The 17,500-nt window shown below is 34.9% G+C and overlaps 1 long non-coding RNA gene across 1 annotated transcript in view; it reads right to left on the reverse strand.

Moving 5' to 3' along the window:
• Nucleotides 1–17,500, reverse strand: part of LOC128248106 (uncharacterized) — a 55,170-nt gene that overhangs the window by 1,658 nt on the left and 36,012 nt on the right. The gene's annotated exons all lie outside the window — the stretch shown is intronic.

Consider the following 17,500-nt stretch of genomic DNA (forward strand, 5'->3'; position numbering starts at 1 on the left):
GAGTCATTTTCTTTTTGTGCCTTATAATTTAACACACTCAGCGGTAAAATTTCCATTTATTCCTTATTTTTATTTTCCTAAAATTTTTGTTGTGTCTTGCGAATTTTACTGGTGAGTGTGTTAAATTATAAGGCACAAAAAGAAAATGACTCTCCCCAGACACAACAGAATATGCTTCAACACACAAACTCACATAAAGAATCTTGCAAACCAAATCCCCAAAACAAAATATATATATATATATATATATATATATATATATGAAATTATAATACAGGGTATCTAAGAGATACCCTGTATTATAATTTTAAATAATTATTACCTTTGATGGTTTTTATTCCCATGCTGGCCACTTGATAAAATCAATATTTTAAATATCGATCTTATCCTTATTTATATAAATATATATATATATATATATATATATATATATATATATATATATATATATATATATATAATGAAGATATTGACCAAACTGTCACAGCTGGAATACTATTCTGCGTTTTTTTTTTTTATTATTGTGGATCATTGAAATGTAAGTAAAATTTCAAGAAAGGAAAAAGAACCTTGTATTATTATTATTATTACCTCCGCCTTAGCGAAGGTGGAAGTATTGTTTTCAGCTGTGTTTGTTTGTTTGTTTGTTTGTTCGTGGACAAGATATCTCAAGACGAAACATTCAGGGATGTTTGGCCTCATGATTGGCAAGAACTGATTAGATTTTGGGAATTGATCCGGTACAGGACAATGATTCTGGATTATTTTTCCTGTGTTTTTACTTTTTAAAAACCATTTCTGGCTAATCGTCGAGAGGATGTGGGTGTTGCCTTGGCGGAGGTTTGCACTCTCTGAGTGCTCTTATTCTTCTTCTTCTTCTTCTTCTTCTCCTCCTCCTCCTCCTCACTGCCACCACCGGCACCGCCACCACCACCATCACCATCATCATCATATATGTATGTGTGTCTGTGTTTGTCCTCCCAACATTGCTTGACAACCGATGCTGGTGGGTTTAGGTCCCCATAACTTAGCGGTTCAGCAACAGGGACCAATAGAATAAGTACTAGGCTTACAAAGAATAAGTCCAGGGGTCGATTTGCTCGACTAAAGACGGTGCTCCAGCATGGCCACAGTCAAATGACTGAAACAAGTAAAAGAGTATATATATATATATATATATATATATATATATATATATGTACAGTCAATTACATCACAACAATCCGATGCTCAACTGGTATTTATTTTATTGACCTTGGAAGAATGAAAGGCAAATTTGACCATAGCAGAATTCAAACTCTGAACATAAAGATCCATAAAAAAATGAAAGAGCTGTAATTCTCTTCAAAACATTAACTGCATGCTGATTGTAAGAAGTTAATATGACATTAATTTAAAAAAAAAAAAAAAAGAGACCAATGAAGAAAAGGAAAACTTTACAAATTTGAGGTTGTTTGATAGGATCTGCTGAGAATGAAAGGAATTTAGAGATAAACTTGAAAGGAATTTAGAGATTAAGCAAACTAAAGGGACGACTAAATTTCAAAGATAGCAGAGAGCATGAATGAAAACTCATAAGTGATACAGGCACATCGTTTAAGAAGTATAATGGTAACCGCATAGAGATATAGTGTAAAAATAAACAACAAAAACTGGTAATGACTGGTATGTAAATAGTTCAGAGTGATTACAGAATGAAATAAGACTATTAGTTGTCATTAATGGTAGAATCTTATTGTCATCATCATCATTGTCACCATCATTATTTAGTGTTATTGACTGGTGGCTCTGCAGTAAGAAGTTTGTTTTCCAAACAGGGTTCCCGGTTCAGTCCCAATGCATGACACCTTCAGCAAGTATTTTCCACTGTAGCCCCAGGCCAACCAAACCTTTGTGAGTGAACCTGGTTCAAAGAAAGTGAAAGAAGTTTGTTTTATAATATATATATATATATATATATATACACGCACACACACGCACATACATACAGATATATATATATATATATATATATATATATATATATATATATATATATATATATATATATATATATATATATCATGGGTTGGATGATTTGACTGAGGACTGGTGAACGAGTTGGCTACACCAGGCTCCAATCTGATTTGGCAGAGTTTCTACAGCAAGGGCATTAAGCTGTAGAAACTCTGCCAAATCAGATTGGAGCCTGGTGTACCCAGCTGGTTCACCAGTCCTCAGTCAAATTGTCCAACCCATGCTAGCATGGAAAGCAGACGTTAAACGATGATGATGATAAATTTGGGATATCCCAGAAACAGCTGTAAGACTTTAAAATTGCTTAATAATTTTTAATAATAACAACATATATGACTTGAGATGTCTTGCCTTGGTGTTTGTTATCCTTTTTAACAAATTTATATCTACTATACCGGAAATCTACAATAGTTCCATAGTTCTTCAACTCCCATCTTGGTTACAAGCTTGGAACCCTGGTAATCCATTGCTACATCTACCCAGCATACCTATCTGTTTAGATTACCTGTGAATTAAACCCCCATATTTTATGTGTGTGTGTGTGTGTCTATATATATATATATATATATATATATATATATATATATATATATTTAAAAAAATTTTTTTCAGAATGAGATAAAAAAATCAAGGCTGTGAAGATTTTAGAACATTTATAAATAGGTCTTACAGCTGTTTCCAGGATATTTATGATATAACTTCATTGGAGACGGTGTGAGAAAATGGTTAAGCAATAGTTAATTTAGATAAGATACAAAATAGAGAGTGAAGTGGAGGAATGAAAATAGATGTGAGATATGCAGGGATATTGCATTTGTAGATCCATTATTTAGGCAGAATGGTATACATATAAGATTCCAATACCTTGTGAGTAAAATCCAATAGTATCTAAAATTGGTCATTTCAAGTATAAAGTTTGTACACAGTGTTATTGAATGAGGGTTTTATTTAAAGTGACCTAAAAGTAGGGTATGTATTTGTAAGGTCAAATCGAAAACAGGAAGAGAGGAATAAAGAGAGGAAAAAAAGAAAAAAAGAGGAAGAGGAATAAAGAAAAGAAAGAAAAACAAGGAGAGAGATAATAAGGGAAAGTGTACCAGTTAGTGGTCAGTCAAGATAATTTGAAAGTAGGAATGGGGAGATGAGGGTGACAGAGAGAGAAAGGTATTAGAGTTTAAAAAGATAGAAGGAATGGGGGGATAGAGAGAGAGAGAGGTATCAACAGTAAAGGAGTGTCATATACACACGAATATAATTAGATGGTTGTGATATTCGAGTATGAGTGAGAAATTAGATAGGGATTAAGAGTTAAAATGCAGATTTATAAGGTTATTGGGATTACCTAAGGGGTATTGTGAAAATATACTGTATGGTCGTTTACATAGCATAACCTCCATGTATATATATATATATATATATATATATATATATATGCAAGTAAAGATAAATACAAAAAAAGGGGTTTTGTATGATTGTGTATAGAGGAATATATTATTTTGTTTAAAAGAGTTCCAACACTGTCTGTTTTTTATGTTTTATTTATATTCCTGCAAAACCAATGTGGGATATAGAATATGGAATATACACTATATAATATAATATACAATATATAATATAAAATAAAAATGGATGGTACAATGAAATAAAGTATTGAATGTCTTATTGAATATATGGAATATGTCTTATTGAATAGATGAAATATTGAGTGTTCAATATAAAGGATTAAATATATAAAGGCGAATACGTATTTTCTATACCTTGTGGTATTTCATCATGGCCAGTATGACAGACTTTAACAGACTGTATATATATATATATATATATATATATATACACACGTGTGAGTGGTGTTTTGTTATGTGGGTTTATAAGAATCAAGCCACATCAACTTGAAGGACACCAGAAATGGCTAGGTACGATAACATAGAGCCCACAGTGAAATAAGCAATATTGAATACATCAAGTGTTGGTAGGATACTGTAGATATGCAAGTACCGAATCCAATTTAAACCATAGATCTGACTCAGGGGTTTGGTCCTTTATGTGGCATAGGTATGAAAATTGTGTGTGTGTGTGTGTGTGTGTGTGTGTTACTGTCTCCTTGCTTTTAAATTGCATGATAGCAAATAAATATCACTAATATACAAGTAGTGTACTTCATTACCAAACCTCCACGAAGACATGTCTGGTCATGAGGAAATATTACCTTAAGTGGAAACAGCTGAGGAGAGCATCCAGCTGCTAAAAATGTGTCTCAACAAATTCTATCTGACCCATACGGGCATGGAAAAGTGGAAGTAAAAATGGTGATGATGATGATGATGATGATGATGATGTTGATGATAAGAGAAGTGCCATCACCTGGACATGGTGATTTTTGGATAAGCAACCACAAATGTCAGTAAATATACAGACACTCACACACAATGGGCTTCTTTTCAGTTTCTTATTTCTTTACTGCTCACAAGGGGCTAAACATAGAGGGGACAAACAAGGGATTAAGTTGATTACATCGACCCCAGTGCATAACTGGTACTTAATTTATTGACCCCGAAAGGATGAAAGGCAAAGTCGACCTTGGCAGAATTTGAACTCAGAACGTAACGGCAGACGAAATATCGCTAAGTATTTCGCCCGGTGTGCTAACGTTTCTGCCAGCTCACCGCTTCTTTTCAGTTTCTTGTCTACCAAATCCACTCACATGGCCTTGGTTTACCAAAGATGACATGCAGTGAGACTGAACCTGAAGCTACATGGTCGGGAGTGTTTTATATTATTTTTAAGCAAAGGAAATTTGTTTTGTTTGTCATAGAAATGCTATTAAGATAATTATAACTTGATCTAATGTATGATTACTCAAATGTTTGTTGCTCTGAATAGTTAATTGCTATTGTTCTGATGATAAGCTATAAACTCATGTTGTACAGTTAATTTGATATTGAGGAATTTGACAATCCTTTAATGTTGCTTTTTTCATGATCTGCACAAATATTTTACATTTGGAGTCAATGTTCTTGATACCAGGTCACGACCAGTTTCCTCAGACTTCAAGGACCTTCTTATAAAGATGATGATGATGATGTTTTCTTTATTAACCACTAAGTGTTCTCAAACACATTAGGGACTATACAGGGCAATACAATGTGGGGTTACATAAAAGGCATATAAAAAAACTAACAATACAAAGTTATAGCAATGGTTTACCACACAGACGTAGCTATGTGGTAAGAAGCTTACTTCCCAGTGACATGATTCTGGGTTCAGTCCCACTGTGTGACACCTTGGGCAAGTGACTTCTTTTATAGCCTCAGGCTGACCAAAGCCTTGTGAATGGATTTGGTAGAGGAAACTGAAAAAAGCCCATCACATATATATATATATATATGACTGGCTCTCGTGCTGGTGGCACATAAAAGCAGTCACTACACACTTGGAGTGGTTGGCATCAGGAAGGGCATCCAGCTGTAGAAACTCTGCCAGATCAGATTGGAGCTTGGTGCAGCCATCTGGTTCGCCAGTCTTCAGTCAAATCGTCCAACCCATGCTAGCATGGAAAGTGGATGTTAAACGATGATGAGGATGATATATATATATATATATATATATGTATTTGTGTGTCTGTGTTTGTCCCCTCACTATTGCTTGACAACCGATGCTGGTGTGTTTATGTCTCCGTAACTTAGCGGTTCATCAAAAGACCCCGATAAAATAAGTACTAAGCTTACAAAGAACAAGTCCTGGGCTCGATTTGTTCAACTAAAGACGGTTCTCCAACATGGCTGCAGTCAAATAACTGAAACAAGTAAAAGAATAAAAGAAAAACTAATTCCCCAAAAGAGGGAGACTTTCTGCCACACTTTAACCCTTCATCATCTGGCAAGAGACCATCTCCTCCAATTCCCTCTCCCTTCTCAAAGGATCTTTGTCTTGCAAGTTACTTGGCGACCCCGCCATCGCTGGTGCCATGTAAAAAGCATCCAATCCACACTGTAAAGTTGTTGGCATTTGGAAAGGCATCCAGCTGTAAAAACCATGCCAAAACTGACCATGTCTGTGTTGATGGCAGATGAAAAGCATTCAGTCCACTTCGTGGGGTGGTTGGTGTTAGGAAAAGCATCCAGCCATGAAAAAAAACCATGCCAAAACAGACAATTGGAGCCTGGTGCAGCCCTTTGGCTTGCCAACTCCTGTCAAACCATCCAACTCATGCCTGCATGGAAAGCGGACATTAATTGATGATGATGATGATGGTGACGGTGATGATGATGATGATGATGATGATGGTGGTGGTGGTGGTGGTGGTGGTGGTGATGGTGATGGTGATGATGGTGATGATGATGATGTAAACTTTTTCCATAATGTAAACTTTTTCCATATTGTACAGATCCTTCATCACATTACTTGTGTCTAGTTATCTGTAGTGTTAAGTCATTTTTTCCCCCTTTTATTGCCTTTTCTGGATCAAGAGCTGTGCTTATAACCTTCACGAACCCTTTGAAATCACCAAGATTAATGTTGATTCTGTTTGTCTTGAAAAGTTGGTGGTGGCTGGAAAAAGAAAAAAAAACCCCAAAAAACATGGACAGAGAGGGAATTCTTGAGGGTCATCATTCAAAAGATGAAAGACTAGTCATAAGGGTTAGTGAAGGGTCTGGGATGGTGGATACAATATCACTAACAACAGCAGGAGAGATAGATGTTTTGATAGTTGTGGAGCAGAGATGGTATGAAACCACCCAGCTCTGAAAAGTAGAGGTCACTGAAGGAATGAGAAGACATTATGTCTGTAGGTCAGCGACGAGTGTGTCATTGATGAATAACTGCATTTGAATCAACTGGGTGATCATTGTTTTCAGATATCTACTCCGGTTGTGGGTGCAGTAATCCAGTGAGTAGGGATTATGTCTTTGTATTATTGAAGGAGATAATATTAGCATGGTCCCATAGGAGAATGTCTTTGAGGTCTTTGCTCAAGAATCCTGTGCAGGTTTGGCATGGAGGAGGAAAGGAGAAGTTTACAGAAGACTGGTGGGTTGGGATAGTCCAGTAGAGTAACGACAGCTGGTCCTACTTGTGATGGGTGGGGACAAGAGAGTGGTCAGATGTTTTTGCCAAGTAAGGCTCAATAAAGAGCAGATCTTGTTTTCGTAGTAAATTTCAGAGAAGAATTGCAGAGAGAGAGAGAGAGAGAGAGAATAGGAGATGAAAGAGAGGGATAGAAGAAGAACAGGATGTGTGAGAGGGAGAATGGGGTATAAAGGAGGGAGTATGATATGAAGAAGAGAGAAAAAGAGATAAAAACAGGACATGAGAGAGGAAGAACAGAATATGAAAGAAGGAAGTGATATGAGGAAGAGAGAAGTAGAGAGAGAAAGAGAGAAGTAGAGTGAGAAAGAGAGAAGAAGAAGAATGAGAGAGATATGTTTGTGGAAGGTAAATGTTTGTAAGCAATTACAATAATTACTTGGCTAATAATGTTTCCCCAACTGACTCTAGTTGAGGAACATTATTAAAACATTTAAGTATAAAATAAAATAGGGTATTTAACGATATACAAGCAGACATACATACATACATACATACATACATATATACAAGCAGGCAGACATACATACATACATGCATGCATGCATGCATACATACATACATACATACATACATACTTACATACATACTTACATACATACATACATACATGCATGTACGCATACATACATACATACATACATACATACAAGCAGGCAGACGTACATACATACATACATACATACATACATACATACATACTTACATACATACATACATACATACATACTTCAACTATAAATGTAAGTTCAATTGACCTAACACTTGATGAAGCACTTAATTTCATCTAAAATGGGATAACCATGATCATCAGCCCCCCCTCACTACTCCACATTAACCCATTAATATATAGTGTTCCCACTATATATTCAGAATATCATAAAATATAAAGTATTTATTTTAATTTTAAATACTTTCTGTATTTGATGGCACACTTTCCACCCAACCCACCAAAAAAACCCTTAAAAAATCTCTCCCTAGTCCTATGTGCAAAGTAAGGTCGATATTACATGTTCTAATTCAGCAAAAATGTTTTCATTGAATGTACAGGATGCAACAGAAGTAACACCCTTTTATATCGAATCATGTTGTTTTGATGAAACAATACTTAATAAGTTCTATATTTAAGAGATGAGGAATTATGTACATTATTTACATTATTAGTTGTCATGTTCAGTTCATGATCAGAAAATTGTGGGTTCAACTCCTGTACTGGGCAGCAAGGCACTTTGCTACACATTGCTCCAGTCTTCTCAGCTATAATGAATATCAGCCAAGTGCTGGTACAGTCCTTTCTCACTCCATTGGGTTATAGCAGACTTAGAGAGTGTCTATGTCGACTCACATCTACATCAGGACTTAAAACAATAAGTAAAAGCATTGTACATGTTGCTAAGACATACTTGCTTGTCAGTGATAGCTGGCTGCACTCTATTTAACTGTAATTAATTGCTGAACAGCAATTAAGTTTTGTTTGTTCATAAGTTAATTAGATATTTATATATATGTATATATATATATATATATATATATATATATATATATATATATATATATATATATATAGGTGAGAAAGTTGGTATGGGAAAGCACGTGGTTGGATGTATAAAAGATAATAAGAGTGAAAAAACTACAGAAGGCTTGTGTTACATGGTTAAAGTATATATTTAAATTATGTCAGAAAAATGTTATAAAAATGTTAGAAAAATGTTATAAAATCTTTTTGGTATATAAACATTGTATTTTGAGAAATAACCGGTTTCGTGTTGTCTTTTCAAATTTCTCTACTTCATTAGCGAACACGTTACAATGAAGTAGAGAAATTTGAAAAGACAACACGAAACCGGTTATTTCTCAAAATACAATGTTTATATACCAAAAAGATTTTCTAACATTTTTCTAACATTTTTCTGACATAATTTAAATATATACTTTAACCATGTAACACAAGCCTTCTGTAGTTTTTTCACTCTTATTATCTTTTATATATATATATATATATATATATATATATATATATATATATATATATATATTGCTGAGACCCCCTTCGGTCATGACTGATCATGGGATTGCACCTAGAAAGTCACCCTCCCAGGCACAAGTCCGGGTAATGATGTTTATGGAAGACCAGCAGTCGCCCATGCATACCCTTCTCCCCTCACCACACCACTGATGTTATCCAAGGGAAAGGCAAAGGCCGATACAGCTTGGTACATATGACATCACAACTCATTTCTACAGCTGAGTGAACTGCAGCAATGTGAAATAAAGTGTCTTGCTCAAGAACACAACAGGCAGCCCGGTCCAAGATTTGAACTCACAAACTCACCTGTGGAGTTTGAAAATGACCAATATACCAATAGGTAACTGGACAGAATAAATTTACAATCAATAAATGTCTTTGAATAATCAGTCACTCATCTGGGAAGGCCTTGAAATCAATGTTACCACCTATAAGCCATGATAGATCGTTGACCAAACACCATTCAATTTTTTTCTCCGTGTTTTTCTCCTTGTTTTCTGTTGAAGAGCATAGCTCGAAACGTTAAAGACTTTCTGTATTCCCGAGCGTCAAACTAATACATCCTTTTGTTGTTTACACCACCTGTCCTCGTCTGTTGTTGTTTTTTTTCGTACATTCTCTCATATATATATATATATATATACACATAACAAATATATATTATATATAGGTATGTATATATGTATGTATGCCTATATATATGTGAGATAATAGTTTCACTTTAATAGTTTCAGTATTAAAGTGAAACTATTAAAGTGAAAATATCTGACATTACAATAGAGAGATGTTATTGTTTCACTTTTGACACGTAATACTGCAATAGTGGAGGAAGAGATGTGATATTGCACTGGGCTCGCACTAGGCATGAAGTTAAAAAATTTTTGGCCTAAAACACTACATGGACCCTAAGTAAGGCATGTGTAAAATTTGAATGAAATTGGTTGTGTAGTTCTCAAGTTTTAGGGATTCACACAGACAGACAGACATTCTCATTTTTAAATATATAGATATCATGGAATCTCCCATCATTAGATGACGTATGAGGGTTTAGCAATTTCTTACTGAACAACCACACAGATGATCTGTTTATAGTGATCAAATGTTTGTGTTCACATAAGCTCACTCCCTCCATCTAATCAACATTACCTGTACAGGTGCACCATGTGCCACAGGTGAGATGATGAAACGATTACAGAGCAATGTGAAATGAAGTGCTTTGCTGAAGAACACAATTCAATGCCCAGTCTGGGAATCATCCAGTCTGTGTCTATTGCCTTCACAGATTCCCCTAATCTCTTAGACTCAGGACATTTAGATGAATGGGTGCGGCTACTATAGTTAGCCCTTAGTTTAGTACAATTAATCCTTAGTTGAACTCAGGCAGTAGGGTGGGGGAATGAGAGACAGTGACAATGCTGTTTCTTAACCTGCTAGAAACAGTAGTCAAATCTTCATCAAATCACTCTACCATCTTAGTTAAAAGAAAGACACGTTGGATAATATATTGCTTGGCAGATTATGCTTGATAAACGATACACCATTTCTTGATCAAGGTTTACCCAAGGCTAAACAGCAACAGCAGCAGCAGCAGCAACAACAACAACAACAGCAACAACAACAACAACAACATCAACAGCTGCAACAGCAGCAGCAGCAAAGGTGCATTCCTGATGAAGAATAATCAAATTGTTTTTGAGTATGGGATCTGGGACAGAGAGTTTTGAGTTACAGTTAGCTTGTAGTCATTCCAGACATACAATGTCATTCAACAATGAGGTGTGATTCCCATGACATTCACTGAAATTTAATAATTCTGTTATCCATCACATCACTTCCTCCTTTTAATAATATTGATTTCTAACAAAGCCATATTGATTTCTTTTATTTAATATTGATTTCTAATTAAGCGGGAGGGTACAGTTGATTGTATCAACTCCACTAGTACTTGACTGTTGCCATTTTTGATGGCGTGTAAGATGCACTTTTTTTCCCCCTAGAAATGGTCTCAAAACACTACCTCAGGCATTAAATAGCAAATTGGGCCTCCCTTGAATTAATTTTTCCCTGGCATTCACTTTTTCTTGAATATGCACTGCCGAAATTTGGGTGAGTTTCATATGCTCGTATGTCTTTTGTGCTATCAAATACATAACTATATTTTATCAACCAGGAAGGAAAGCAAAGTTCACCTTGGTAGCAGTTGAACTCAGATTACAAAAGATTGTAAATAAATACCATGAAGTATTTTGTTTGATATGCCACCTTACAGGAGAGCAGTGGTGACAAATTTTTGCTTTGGCATGTGATTGCTAGTGGGTACATGCTGCTGACGAAGCCCAAAAACTTAGAAATGTGCACGTAACATTCCCACCTTAAGAGAAAGATAATATCGCTTATGGACAAATACTGGAGTTAATTTGGATTTCTGTGATGTATCTAAATTAAATATGACACACAGACTGCTGAAAGATAGATAGTTTTATATCCTTCTATACATTGGATATACAAATTTCATAAAGTGGGGATAGGCACAACTATCTTCATATGACATACTTCAAATTACTCCACTAAAAATAATACTCCAATAAATACAAACTCTCAATGATCTCAATGACTTCTTATGACTTACACAAACTCTCAATGGCGACTACGACCTCCCTCAAAAGGAACTCAGCCACTTTGCTTCCATGATGCCCGACACTCAAAAGGAACTCAGTCACTTTGCCTCTGTGAGGTCCAATGTTCGAAAGATGTTATTTACATGCCACCAGGATAGGTACCAGTTACATGACACCAGCATCAGTCATCACTATGATTTCACTTGGCTTGATGGGTCCTCTTAAGCACAACATATCACCAAATGTCTTGGTCACTAGTCATTGCCTCTGTGAAGCTCAAAGTTTGAAGATCATGCTTCACTACCTCGTCCCATGTCTTCCTGGGTCTACCTCTACTACGGGTTCCCTCCCCAGTCAGAGACTGGCACTTCTTTACACAGCTGTCCTCATCCATATGCATCACATGACCATACCAGCACCGTCATCTCTCTTGCACACCATATCTGATACCTCTGTCTTCCTCTGATACATCTCTCTCACACCATAAACAGATCCTATTCATTTCTTGCTTGCTCAGGCAAAAAGATACACAAATACATACATACATAGATAGATACATACATACATATATATATATGTATGTATGTATCTATCTATATATATAAAAATGAGAATGTGTGTCTGTCTGTCTGTCTGTCTGTCTGTCTGTCTGTCTGTCTGTCTGTCTGTGTGAATCCCTAAAACTCGAGAACTACGCAACCAATTTCATTCAAATTTTACACATGCCTTACTTAGGGTTCCAGTTGTGTTTTAGTCAAAAAAAATTTTAACTTGTTGCAGAGTTCGAGCCTACAGCAACATAATATCTCCTCCACTATTTAAGTATTACGTGTCAAAAGTGAAACAAAAACACTCATGTCAAATACTTTCACTTTAAAAATGAAACTATTCTACTAACTGAAACAATCACATTTCGATACTGTAATGACAGATACTTTCAGAGAAAGAGAGAAAGAGAGAAAGAGAGAAAGAGAGAGAGAGAGAGAGAGAGATGTATATGTATACATATAGATGTATATGTACACGTTATTCCACTAACTGAAACAATCACATTTCGATACTGTAATGACAGATACTTTCAGAGAAAGAGAGAAAGAGAGAAAGAGTGAGAAAGAGATGTATATGTATACATATACATGTATATGTACACGTATATGCATATATATATATATATATATATATATATATATATATAGATCTATATGCATACATGTATATGTATACACATGTGTAGATGTATATATATATATATATATATATATAGATGTACATGTAATATGTACACATATATACATATATATACATGCATACAGATATCTATACATATATACACCCATCACACACAAACACATGCACACAAACACACACATTAGTCATTTGTTTTCTTATCCAAAACTACGTCAAAAGTACTGAACGGGTCTTTATGAAATTTGGAAATTATATTCTATGTATAACGGCCATAACTCCCATGAAAATTCATATATTTTTGATGTTGATGAAATTTTAACCCGAACATAACAGATGAGCATTATTTGTAATTCAACGGTACAACAGTGTAAGACTACCCTTTCAGATATACTTTCATTGTGATTTCTGCAATGTGGTGCATAAATTGTCAAGTAAATGAGACGCATCTTTGCCTCCACTGATTCACTTGCAAAGTGTTGAGTAAAATTATTTCGTTGCAGACCTCCTTTGGGTCTTTTTATTATCACTACGCCACACATAGTCCCCAGTTGGTAACATTGATTTCAAGGCCCTCCTAGATGAGAGACTGGCATTCCACTTAATGTCTATGTTCCATGCTGGCATGGATTGGAGAGTTATTATAGAGATATATTGTATCGTAGCTACTAACAGTTGAGGGTTGCGTAGTCTAGACGGCGTTTTTAGATTTCATTATTCTCTTTAACCCGGGCAAAGCCGGGTATTTTTGCTAGTACATATATATATATGTATACATACATATATATATATATATATATATATATATATATATATATATATATACACACACAAACACGACAGGCTTTATTCAGTTTCCGTCTACCAAATACACTCACAAGGCTTTGGTTGGCCCAAGGCTATAGTAGAAGATATTTGCTCAAGGTGTCACACAGTGGGACTGAACCCAGAGCCATGTGGTTGGGAAGGAAGCTTCTTGCCACACAACCACTCCTGTGTCTGTGTTGATATAAATATATAAATTTTGAGATAGATTCAGCCAACCACATTTCAACACTTACAAAAAACAAAAACAAAACAAAACAAAAAAAACTGGCTTTTTGCCTGAGCAAGCAAGAAATGAATAAGATCTGTTTATGGTGTGAGGGAGATGTATCAGAGGAGAAGGAGAAGGATATGAATTTATGAATGAATATTGGGTATGTATATGTGTACATGTGTGTGTGTGTGTGTGTGTAAGAGAGAGAGAGAGAAGAATTGACTCTAGTACAGTACAGTACTAGTATTTTATTTATCAACCTCTAAAGGATGAAAGGCTAAGTTGATCTTGGGAGAATTTGAACTCAGAGTGCAGTGAGCTAGAATGAATACTACAACACATCCTGTACAATGTTCTCACAACTTTGCCAATTCGCCACCAACTTTAGATACCAAATTTATAGCAATAAGCTTAGTATCAAGTTGAGGATTCTTCTATCTTTTATACAAACAGACACAAACGCACACACATACATGTATATATGTATTTAAATGATATATAATTTATATATATATATATATATATATATATATATATATATATATATATATATATATATATATATGTATGTATGTATGTATGTATGTATGTACGTATGTATGTGTGTATGTATGTATGTATGTATAGAGCTTGACACAGCCTTCTGACTTTCCAGCTTTTGTCAAACAGTCCAACCCATGTCAGCATAGAGAACATGATGATGATAGTGATGATGACAATGACGATGATGATGATGATAGTGACGACAACAGCAATGATGATGATGATGATGATATGTATATATATATATATATATATATATATATATATAATAATAATAATATTAGGGATAAAATCCAAAATTCCCTAAAACTATATATATATATATATATATATATATATATATATCCTGTACGTGCTTCACAGCGTTCGAGACATACACACTTCACGTCTGGCTGTACAGCCTTTTTGTTTGTTTATTTCACCGTTTCGTTTTCCTGTCTTGTTTTCCGTCTGCCACTACCCTCCACGAACACGAAAACAATTTAATTTGTGTTCGTGGGAAGAACCATTTTAACGATGCGTACTGCCTTAATTCTTCAAAACGCCGGAGTTTTAATGGTGGCAGCTGATGAAGGGGTTGTTTCTATGTGGCCTGCTTGTTTGTTGCACCTTGTTTACCATTTTTGTCCTTGTTCTTTTGCCACGTCATGTACCCAGTTATGTATCTATATGTACATGTGGATGAACGTATATACATACATGTACATATATATGCATATACTCATATATTGTTTATATATATATATATATATATATATATATATATATATATATAAACAATGGGTTTCTGCATAGCTACTACCTACCAAATTCACTCACAAGGCATTGCTTAGCCCAAGAAGGGACTGAACCTGAAACCATATGATCGTAAAGTGAGCTTCTTAAGTACACAGCCATGTTTTTCATAACAATGAGAAGAAAAGAAAAAAGAAAGATCAAAAAGCACCTGAGTATCTCTATGTAAAATTCTAAAATGAAAACCTGAATAACAGTAGAAAAGTCTATTTGAAATCAGTCAACATGAATTCTTTTGTATTTACCTGTCTACAAGAACCATTCCGTGTCTATGAAAGAAAGGAGATACAAACAATGTTTGGATAGATCAAAAGAGACTTGCTGTGATAATTAATTAACCAGTTCTTCTAATATTCTAACTACTGTGAATTTGGTACAATAATAAAAGAAAATTTTAGAAATGGTAAATAAAACTGAATAGAGATGGAAAAAAGAATAAAAGGAGAAACCTTCTAGAACTGTTTCCCTTCCCATGTCTTCTATTTAAATAGTAGTTTCTTTTGACTGGAAACAAAACCAATTCTGTAGGAGTTTGTGTAAAATCAATTAATATTGGATCAAAATACCCAAAGGATGAAAAATAAAGTTGAACTTAACAGAATATAAATACCAAATAGCTTTGTTAATCTACTACTCCTGGCAACTTATGCAAATCATAATGAGTTATACTAACTGCAACTAACTATATAAACACTTTTGATATGACTCCACCTGAGACTACCCAAGCTTCTACAACACAAGCTTCCTGTATAAAAATGATCTGAATTAAAAACATTGCATCAAAATTTCCAGTTAACTTATATTCTAGATGCTTGTTTAATAATGATTTCAGATTTTGGCACAAGGCCAGTAATTTCAGGGGTGGGGGTAAGTCAATTACATCAAACCCCAGTGCTCAACTGGTACTTATTTTATTAACCCTGAAAGGACGAAAGGTAAAGTCAACCTCAGCTTAATTTGAACTCAGATTGTAAAGACAAATGAAATACTGGTAAGCATTTCGCCTGGTGTGCTAACAATTTTTTTCTCCTCTAGGCACAAGGCCCGAAATTTTTGGGGAGGGAGCCAGTCGATTAGATTAACGCCAGTATGCAACTGGTACTTTATTTATCGACCCCGAAAGGATAAAAGGCAAAGTTAACATCTGTGGAATTTGAACTTAGAATGTAAAGACAGACAAAATACTGCTAAGCATTTTGCTTGGCGTACTAACAATTCTGCCAGCTCAGTACCTTATGCTAGCTTAATAATGACAAAGACATTAAAATTTTTTTCACCATTTTCATAATTAATTGAAACAAATGCAGTTGTTGAACAGAATTCTGATAATAAAATGGTTAATTCTTTACTAAGTTTATTTACTTAAAAAAGATTCAATTAATCCAGTTGTACATAAATTCTTAGCAATTGTAGGCTTTAATCTTTTCACTTGGATTTACACACACATAAGTGGTATAAGGCATCCAGTTTCAATTCCTCACAGTGCAGCTTAGCCATTGCAATACTAAAAACCTGGAAGAGGGGAAGACAGAGAAAGAAAATCGCCAACGATACACACGCGATCACATATTGAAAAAAAAAAGAAACAGGCATAGGAGTGGTTGTGTGGTAAGTAGCTTGCTTACCAACCACATGGTTCCGGGTTCAGTCCCACTGCGTGGCACCTTGGGCAAGTGTCTTCTACTATAGCCTCAGGCCGACCAAAGCCTTGTGAGTGGATTTGTTAGACAGAAACTGAAAGAAGCCCACCGTATATATGTATATACATACATACATATATATATATATATATATATATATATATATATATATATATATATATATATGTATATACATATATATATGTATGTGTGTGTATATGTTTGTGTGTCTGTGTTTGTCTCCCAACATCGCTTGACAACCGATGCTGGTGTGTTTATGTCCCTGTAACTTAGCGGTTTGGCAAAAGAGACCGACAGAATAAGTACTAGGCTTACAAAGAATAAGTCCTGGGGTCGATTTGCTCGACTAAAGGCAGTGCTCCAGCATGGTCATAGTCAAATGACTGAAACAAGTAAAAGAGTAAAAGAGACCTCAGTCAAACAGTCCAACCCATACCAGCATCGAAAACGGACGTTAAACGACAATGATGATGATAATAATATACCATATGATCACATGACTGACCAGACTATCAGTTATTGTTATACATCA

Source organism: Octopus bimaculoides, chromosome 6 (assembly GCF_046866305.1).
Source record: "Octopus bimaculoides isolate indiv1 chromosome 6, ASM4686630v1, whole genome shotgun sequence".
NCBI lineage: Eukaryota > Metazoa > Mollusca > Cephalopoda > Octopoda > Octopodidae > Octopus > Octopus bimaculoides.